This window comes from Lactuca virosa, chromosome 4, assembly GCF_052849685.1.
Source record: "Lactuca virosa cultivar CGN04683 chromosome 4, Lactuca_virosa_CGN04683_v6, whole genome shotgun sequence".
Classification (NCBI taxonomy): Eukaryota; Viridiplantae; Streptophyta; class Magnoliopsida; order Asterales; family Asteraceae; genus Lactuca; species Lactuca virosa.
In genome coordinates, this window is record NC_136429.1 from 30,543,182 (window position 1) to 30,553,188 (window position 10,007).

The 10,007-nt window shown below is 35.5% G+C and overlaps 1 pseudogene; it reads left to right on the forward strand.

Moving 5' to 3' along the window:
- The first annotated feature begins 2,297 nt into the window (after positions 1–2,297).
- LOC145104233 (uncharacterized) lies at positions 2,298–4,078 on the forward strand (annotated as a pseudogene).
- The last annotated feature ends 5,929 nt before the right edge of the window (positions 4,079–10,007 follow it).

Below are 10,007 nucleotides of genomic sequence, written 5' to 3' on the forward strand. Positions count from 1 at the left end.
GTTGTTCTGTATACTGACAGTGTTGTTAATACCCTCCTGTGATCACTTAGTACATACGAGTTATAGAAATCTAGATCGAACAGACAGTCGATTGGGTGATTTTGCCCTAAGCCCATAACCAAACAAGGAACAGGGAATGAGGCGGATGTCACACATCCCACTGCATGCCAGATGTTAATTTCATATCACTTTGATGTATATACTAAGTAATCCCCTAGTTATTAACCCTGATGACATATTGTTAAGTACATTATTACGTGAACAAGTCGTTGTTTCCCCAGTGAGTTCTTATAACCATACTATGGACGATAAACATTACGACATACTTCGGACGTCTTGAACTGAATGACGTTTGTCACCCTAGGTTGAATGTAGCTAATAGTCAGGGTGCGGGACTGTCACTCCCGTATAGATCTATACACAAACTCACGCTCTCCCTCCAGGAGACTCTGGTTACAAGGGGTAGACTTCCTAGAAGACGTGTCTCACATTGTAGTTCTCTCAACGAATTCACGAATAATACTATGAAAAACCCTTTTTGTTATTAACATGAATCCTTATCAAATAGTATCTTTTATTTCCTAATTCATATGTTTGTTTCCTTATTTGAAAACTATACTTGTAACGTTTGTATCTTAGCATGTTTTGTAAAACTGATTTCAAGTCTAGTAATTACGATGTTTATCTTGTTTAATAAGTTCTACGTTCGATGCCTGCTAATGATAGGGAAAATATAATAAACCAAATTATATTTTTAAACACAAGATTTCTTGTGCTTTTACTTGTATTCCCCCTAAAAATATTAAAAAGCTTGTAAAATATGGGGGTATGAACTCACCTGATTGTGAATGCCAAGATAGGATGCTTGGTATGTTAAGTGAAGTCCCGAGCACAATACGACCCTAATAAGCATATATAAACATGTATAGTCCTAGAATTAGTGTCTAAAACCACCAATGATCATAGGAAACACCCTTAGGATGTAGGAAACACTTGAAATGAAGTGTTAGAACCAAGAATGAGGGATGAAATGGAGTTCACGGCCAAACCACCATGGGTTTACAGCCCAAGATGTGTTCACGGCCCAAGAACACATGGACATTTGAAGGGTTTACGACCCATCTATGAAGGGTTCACAACCATATGAAGGGTTCACGGCCGTGAACTCTTAAAGTTCATAAAGATGGTGATGAAAGTGATGAATCAATGGATGAATATGAAGCTCTTTACATGAATAAGATGAATAACAAGTGAAAAGGGATGAATTACTTACGTTTGTGGGGGGTGAAAAGAGAGCTTTTATTCGATGAGTCTTGAGGAGTTTTCGGCCAAGGAGAGAAGAAATGAGGGGTAAATGAAGGAAGAACATATATATTAAGTGTTGTAAAAATCGGCCTAGGCGGCCGCCTAGGCGCTTGGCGGAGGTAAACTGTATAGGATTTTTGATAGGCGTTGGAATTAATCGGAATCGTTCAACGACGGTCAAAGGCGGAAAATGGCGGTCTAGGCGGTCAAAATAGGTCAACATAAGTCAACTAAAAAAAGTCAAAATTAAACCTTTTTTCTTAACCTAATCGACTAAAAGAAATACAGCTTCATCTTGTTTTTTTTTGCGCCTCCTTCATCTCGTTCTCTTCTCCAGCGATCGACTACAACATTCTCCATCAGACTCCGGCGACAAGGGTTTAGCGATTCCGGCTACAGCATTCACCATCGGACTCCGACACATGGGACGACGACGCATCGCAGATTCGCACTCGCAGGTATGTTTCTGATTTTTGCGATTTAATTGTTATTCAACTTATGTCCTGATGATTGTGTTGTATCAGTGTGATTATCGTGATTTCTAATCATCGCTGCAACGTATTCCGACCACACGTTCGAGTCCAAAGAATTCAATCTGTCGATTCCGGATTCGGGATTTCTCACAATCGACTTTGACCAGCTGTCATCGGTAAGTTTTTCCCTTGGTTTCGGTTTTTCATTCCAGTTTTTGTTTGCTTACGAACATAAGAATATACAAGTTGCACAATGGTCCAACTATTTTGGTTTGGGTTTTCCTTTCCTGTGTTTTGATTTTTGCCCCTGTTTCATAAGTGATCATACAAGCTGGACCATTTTGCCCCTGTTTCAATCCTAATTTTTGCCCATGTTTCATTCCATCTTTTTCATGCCTGTTTCATTCCTGTTTCATTCCAGATTACACTCCTTTACACAGATTAAAGATTATTTCAAGTTATTTTCTGCCCATGTCTAATTACCATTTCTTTCAAAATTTCACAGATTAAAGGTTGTTAATGGCATCTAAAAATTCAACTACACAATCAATGGATTCAACAGCTACTGGTTTAAAGAGGAATTCAAATGATATTGCTTGGGAATTTGCTATTTGCCCAGATCCTACAAACTTGGATAAATTGAAGTGTACATTGTGTGGAAAAGTTTATAGTGGGGGGGCTTCAAGAATGAAACAACATATTGCTCATGTGAAAGGAAATGTAGCTCCATGTCAAAAGTCTACCAAAGATGATCAGTTGAGATGTCGAGATGCTATCAATGAAGGAAAGTTAAAAAAGAAGGGAAAACAAGCACATGATGAAGCGTTAAGATCGGAGGTGAGATTTGATACTAATGAAAACATTAGTATAGACACAGATGAAATAGAGAATAATTTTGGGAGCTTGAGGGAACCATATGTTATAGGCCCGATGGATAACTTTGCAAACACATTAAACCCCGAAGAATCTTTGAAGTCGGGAAAAGGCAAAAAAGTTGATATTAACAATGCTATTCGGAAAGAAAGAATATCAACTGTGAAAAGTTTCATTGGTAGGTGGGCATATGAGTGTGCAATTTCTTTTCATGCCTTCGAAAAGGATAGCTTTAAAATGATGGTGGAGGTAATCGGCCAATATGGAACCGGGCTTCCAACTCCTACTAGGTATGAGTTGAGTAACACAATTTTAAAAAAAGAAGTTGAAAGAACAAAAAATTTAGTGAAAAAAAATGAAGAAGAATGGAAACAAGATGGATGCTCGATTATGACGGATGCTTGGTCTGATAGAAAGAGGAGGAGCATTATGAATTTATGTGTCAATTCAAAGATGGGTACCGTTTTTTTATCTTCAAAAGAATGTTCGGATGAAGCACATACAAGTCAACATATATATGAGTATGTGGAATCTTGCATTCAAGAAGTTGGTCCCGAACATGTTGTTCAAATAGTAACCGATAATGCCACGAATAACATGGGAGCCGCAAAGTTGCTAAAAGAGAAAAGACCAAAGATTTTCTGGACATCATGTGCGACACATACCATTAACCTTATGCTTGAAGGTATTTGTAATTTTATTTATTGTGTTTTATAATTCTATTTGTGTTTTTAATCGTGATTATTTTTTGAAGGTATTGGTGGGCTTCCAAGGTTCAAGAAAGTCTTAGATCAAGCAAAGCAACTAACCATCTTCATTTATGCCCACCACAAAACATTAGCTATGATGAGAAAATTCACTAACAAAAGGGATATCATCTGACCGGGTGTCACGAGATTTGCTTCCGCCTATCTAACATTACAAAGTTTGTCTGAAAAAAAAGAGCAACTAAGGCATATGTTCTCTAGCAACGAATGGGAAGAATGTAAATTTTCAAATGCAGTTAAAGGGAGATCTAGTCATACATTGGTGACAGGTTCCACATTTTGGGCGGGTGTGGCACTTTGCTTAAAGGTGTTTTCCCCTTTGGTGAAAGTTCTTCGTATGGTTGATGCGGATTGGAAGCCCTCGATGGTTTTGTTTATGGTGAGATTAAAAAAGCAAAAAAAGAAATCATTGATGCTTTAGGCGGTAACAAAAAAGCATATGAGCCTATCATAAATATCATATCAAAGAAAATGAAAGGTAGACTAGATTCAAAATTGCATTTGACGGCTTATCTTCTAAATCCTTATTATCATTATAAGGATCCGCAACTCCAACATGATCCCGAAGTAATGGATGCGGTTCTTGAGTTTTTTGATACATTATTTGCCGGAGATTTAGAGATGCAAAAGCAAGTCGTGACTATTGAGTTGCCAAAGTAAAAGAAAAAAATGGATAGATTTGGTCGGGAACTTGCAGTTAAAGCATGTGAAGTTAATGACGGTGACTATGATCCGGGTAAAACATTTTACTTTTGTTTAATTATTTTATAAAAATTCATATTTATCAATTTATGAATCTAATAATGTGATTTATGTTTAAAAATCATAGCAACTTGGTGGGGTACGTTTGGTGGAGCAACTCCTCATTTGACAAAGATGGCAATAAGAATTCTTTCTTTGACTAGTAGTTCATCTGGATGTGAAAGGAATTGGAGCACCTTTGAAGGGGTTAGAATTCAAACTTCAAATTTAAGCAATTTATTTAAATTATAATTTTATATCATAATATTGTATATTTTTTACCATTTATTTTTTTTACGTTTGTATATTCACACGAAGAAAAGAAATAGGTTGGATGCAAGTAAAATGAACAATCTTGTTTATGTCCAATTTAATGCTAATTTGATGGAAAAAAACAAAAAGAGAAAAGAAAGGAATATGGAAGTGTTATTAGCTAATGATAGTCACACGGCTCAAGAATGGATTGTTGATTGTGGTGATTGTGATGAAGATGAAGTTGGCATAGTTGGTGATGGTCAAGGAACCGATGAACTCGGACAAAGTTCAAGAACAAGAGAACTTTTAGATGAAGATTTTGCGTCAGGTAGTGAGGAGGAAGTATTTGAAGAAGTTGATTATGAATCGGATGGAGTTCACATCATGGAAGAATGCGGAGATAAAGAGTAGAAGCCTGTGAACAATCAAAAGTTTGATCTTATAAAACTTATTTTGGACTTTGTATGATGCTTTATGACCTGAATATGTAAACGTTTATGAATATTTACTTACTTTGGACATGTATTGTTTGATGACTTGAATATGTAAACGTTTATGGATATTTACATGTTTTGTTAGTATTTTGTTTAGAGATAATCATATGATATAGGTAATATTTAAGTTTTTTTTTTTACAATTAAGGGTCCCCGCCTAGGCGGCGATTACTCCCCGCCTAGACCGATTAATCGCTTGACCCCAGTTGACCGCTGAGGTACCGCCGAACGATTTTTACAACCTTGTTAATATATATATATATATATATATATATATATATATATATATATATATATATATATGGAGAGGTGTTCACGACCCAACATGGGTTTATGACAGTGAACCTAGTTTGCGGCCGTGAACGTCCATAGATGATGTTTCCGGCTCGAATGCATTCCTCTAATCCCGAACTGACACTTCTCAACCTTCAATCCCTAAGTATACTAGGCTTAGAGACTCTCAAACTGATCCTAAACACAGTAAGACCGAAGCAAAAGCAAGTCTGACTTCCTATTGATTGCGTTTGACTTACAGATAGAGATTTCGGGTTGTCACAACTATGCCCATTAAGCATATGGTAATACTTCAATATTACTTTAGGCATCAAGATAGACTATGTGTTTCATTTAGTTATTCCTTTAGTCGATAAGCATAAGAATTAATATAAAACTAGGCTTAAATTTTAACATTTATAGGTTAACATAGGATGATAGTTAGACTATAACATCAGTAAAATGTAGATTAAGGACCTTTAATTAGTTGTAGCCTCAAAACGTTTAAAAATCAGGGATTTTTTGTGATAAGTAGATATCAAGGAAGGATGAAAATTTAGTTCCTTTAGGACAATCGGATAATGGTTGTGAGTGTTTAAGACCACCAAAGGTTTGATCTTGAGTCTTTAGGCCCAAGGAGGGATGACGACAAGGGTGATCTAGCATCATAATCCCAGTAGTTGGATAAGTGTCACGACGTACCATGAACAAATTACTTGAACAATAGTTGTACCTTGATATAAGTAATATAGTTAAAGCCTTGCGAGAGGGGTATTAGGCAAGCTAGTGTTTATATTTATCTAGTAGGCTGGAAGATAAGCAAGCCTTATTATGAGTCTGTCGCCAATATTAGAGTATTGGTTCCAGTGTTTTCAAGCCAATAAAATCGTTACAGTAGTCTTGGTTAAAATTAAGGATGTTGGAACACCTGAACTACGTAAAGAAACTGTACGTAACCTAGATTCATGTATGTTTTAATGATATAACATAAGCCTTTTGGAGGCATGTTCCTGAAAATGGATTCCGTTAGGATGTCATAGGTACAATTCCATAATTAACCACCTCCTAACCAATCGATGGTGTTGAAATTTTACGTCTGAAAGTGATCGTCAAACGTAGCATCTATATTTTGGAAGTCCAGACTGACGAATTCACAGTTTTGGAAAACTTCACGAGGAGCTCGGGAGTACGTCTATGGTAGAAAACGAAGTTTTACGGCTAAATAAGTACATATGGACGGATCTGATGCGAAAACACTTGCTTGATATCGATCTCGTGAAACCCCCAGTAAGATAGTGTATAGGCATTATCTTAAGGTGCATTATGAATAGGATTTCGGGGATGAAATCTCTATAAGTAGGGGAGAGTTGTAAAACCCAATTTTCGTCTTACAGTATAAACGACCAGTCATGTAAATAAACATTTTTTATAGAAGACTATTTAGGATAAATAGCCTTGACAAAAGTCGTAGTAATAAAATGGAGAGCGTGCATATAAAGAACATCCAAATCTGACTTCATAGGAGGAAGTTATGATTTTTAGAAGTTGCAACATAGTAGTGTGCAATACAGAAACCAAAATTAAGATCAGTTGATTGTTAGGAAAAACAATCTAAACAAAAAGTTGAAGATCTTGTCAATACCTATCCGTCGATTTAAAGACAGTTGAGAACAAATATCGTAAGAGAGAGTTATGATTTTTTATACACACTTTAACAGTCTAAGCCTATAAAAATATAACTTTAAAAATAAAATGAGAATTAGCCCACATAGTCTAAATGAAAGTTGTAGATCTCATGGATAGCAATGCGTGGATATAAAGAACATACAAAATGGTGCTCATATGAAGAAGATATGAAATTTACAAAATCCTCGTTTTGCACGGCATGCACAAAGCTTGCGACGGCCAACTTCTAGAAGGTGTAGCATGGACCACATGGATTTTGACACATGACATGCAATGAATGGATCGACGTTACCCTAGTACGCAACATGCACCTATAGTTCACGACGCGTATCCTTACTATAAATAGAGTGCTCCGGCTTCATTTGTTTCTCACTCCTCTCTTCACTCCAACTCTCTCTAGAAACCCCTCACCCCTTGAGTCCAAATTTTCTAGGCTTTTGGAGAACTTTAGCGAAGCCCTGAGGCAGTGGACCGCGAAAATAGAAGTGCTCGGTATCGAAGCCTTGCCTATGATCTTCCCGATTTTTGCTAGGATCCTTGTAAATTAAGCTACACTTTAAGTGCAACTTATATTTATACTCATAATCGTTGTTATGGATATATATAAATAAGATTTATCACTAATTCCAATTATAATGTTGATTGATCTACTTACATGAGAGGTGTCTAAAATGGTCACGTTGGCTTGGTTGTTGGACACATTACCAGACTGCCATAAGAGTTTCCTGCCTCCCAACTTTCTGATCAGGATGATCCTTATTTGATAGAACTCTCGGTATTCATTGGAATTAGTGAAAGATCTAACTTTCATTACCAAAATGCCATAAGCGTTAACAAGTGATAGTATTATAGGTTAATACTTGTTAGAAAATAAATTTGACTGTTTTGTAATGTTTAAAGTGATGTATTATAACAATATTTCTCTTGTATACATATTGATATTTGTTTGATCTGAAAATATGCTTTTACAATGGGAAGAAAAGTGTATTACACCATAACGTGAAGGGGAAAACGTGTAACTTTTACACTTAATTGACAAAAGCTTCCCCATGCCATTATGATACGGCGGCGTTTGATATATTTGCCTTGCGTATATAACGTTTCGCGGCGATTCTCACATAAGCACAGAAAACAGCGATCAACAAAAACCCTTGTTCCGGTTGTTGCCTCTTCAAGAACATTTGTGAAGCAATTAAAATCTTCAAGCAGAAATCATCAGATTCGAGTTTCGTTAATGGAGAGATCACCTCTGCATAATTTCAATTTACCTCAAGGATTGATGTGGGGGACACAAAGGTTTTTGAGGTGCATGAACGTTAATCCAATTCGTGCAATGACGGCCGTTGATAATGATGAATCTTCAGATTCGGAGGAGTATAACAACAATCGTTCTATCGAAAACCGTCATGCAGAAGTGGAGGTGTTAGAGATGCCAGCAGGAGGAAGATCGAGTGATTATCCGAGGCGGAAGAGGGTGCGATTTAACCTGAAACCATTGTTTCTAGCACCAGCGCCACCGCAATCGCCGGATATCGGGTCGGTTAGAAAAGCTACATCGGAAGATGAAGAGGAAATCTCAATAACTAGAGAGAAGCTGGTGATGGATTTTCAGACGGAGGTAGGTAAGTTGAAAGAAGCGATTCTGAAAAACAATACTCCAGATGACGTCGAGATTGCACCGAGTAAGGGCTCGCCGCCTGTGAATTCAGAAGCCGTGCAGAATTCTGAAAAACAATACAACAATCGATCGCCACCGCCACCGCCAGTCGCCGAAGAAATCAATGCATCGGTTGATGATCCGATGTCGGAGAAGAAATCAACGAGGCCGAAAAGGAAACTTGAGAAGAAGGAAGAGAGGGCTAAATTCTCAATTGCGCTATCACGCAAAGAAATCGAGGATGATTTCATCGCCATTACGGGGAAGAAGCCACCACGAAAACCTAACAAGCGGCCGAAAAACATTCAGAATAGATTACAGGTACGCATTACTTAATTTCGTCATCCAAATTCGTCAGTTCAGATCAATTCGACCCAAGTTCAAAAGATTTAACGATTCTTGTTTGAATTTCTTTTGACAGGTTCTATTTCCTGGATCTCGGTTATGTGAAGTTCATCCTGATCTATACAAGTAAATTAAAATGCAAATGCGATGTTTGCTGGTGTTTTAGAGCTCTATTACAATTAAGGTATAATTAACATATAATGTTGTTTGTGAATTACCTTATCTAGGGTTTAGTATCTGTTCAAATTCATCACAGATTCATAATATTTCAAATTTCAGTAGGGTGATATATGGTTTTTCAGTTCTTGATTTAATCACCTTAAAAATAATTTAAATATGATTATAAAGAAAAATTTTGGGTAACTATATTTATATGGTTTTTGTGCACAAAGATATGATGCATGGTTAATTTTAGGATAAAAGTGAACTATATTTACGTGGGATATTTTGGGTAGGATATAGAAAGGATAGAAGTTTAGAATCATATAAAACACCTTATTATTATATTATTATTATTATTATTATTATTATTATTATTATTGAAATTAGATTTATTTATAAGTATTTGCAACATTAAATATGTATTTCATTAAATTTAAATAAAATTTCGTATCTGTGTTTGTAGTACAGCAAATATCTAAATGGTTTCAGATTAATGAATAATTAAATACATGTCCTTAATTTTAGTAACAATACATATTAAGTAAAGTATAGTATTATTTACATATAAATGCATTGTATGAAAAATGTTGGATGTGGTATTTGGATTCTTGCGCATGAAGTAATTTTTTTATTTCGTTTATTTTACAAAAGTTTATAATTAAGATCAACAATCTATAATTTGTCTTTATTACAGTACAAAGTTGGTAAGATAAAATAACAGAATAAATTATTTTTTGTGAACAATTTAAATTATCAATAGAAAATGTAAACAACTAAACGAAGTTTGAACTTGATTATACGGCACATTTACATTCAAGTAAAAACTAGATGATAGATGATAAAAAATGATATTTGGTAAAACTAACTGATAAATTAGACGATAAATATAAAACAAAAAAATATATATATTTAGAATATGATTCAATATAAAAACACAAATACAAACATATTTCATTAAATTAAAATAAGTGTTAAA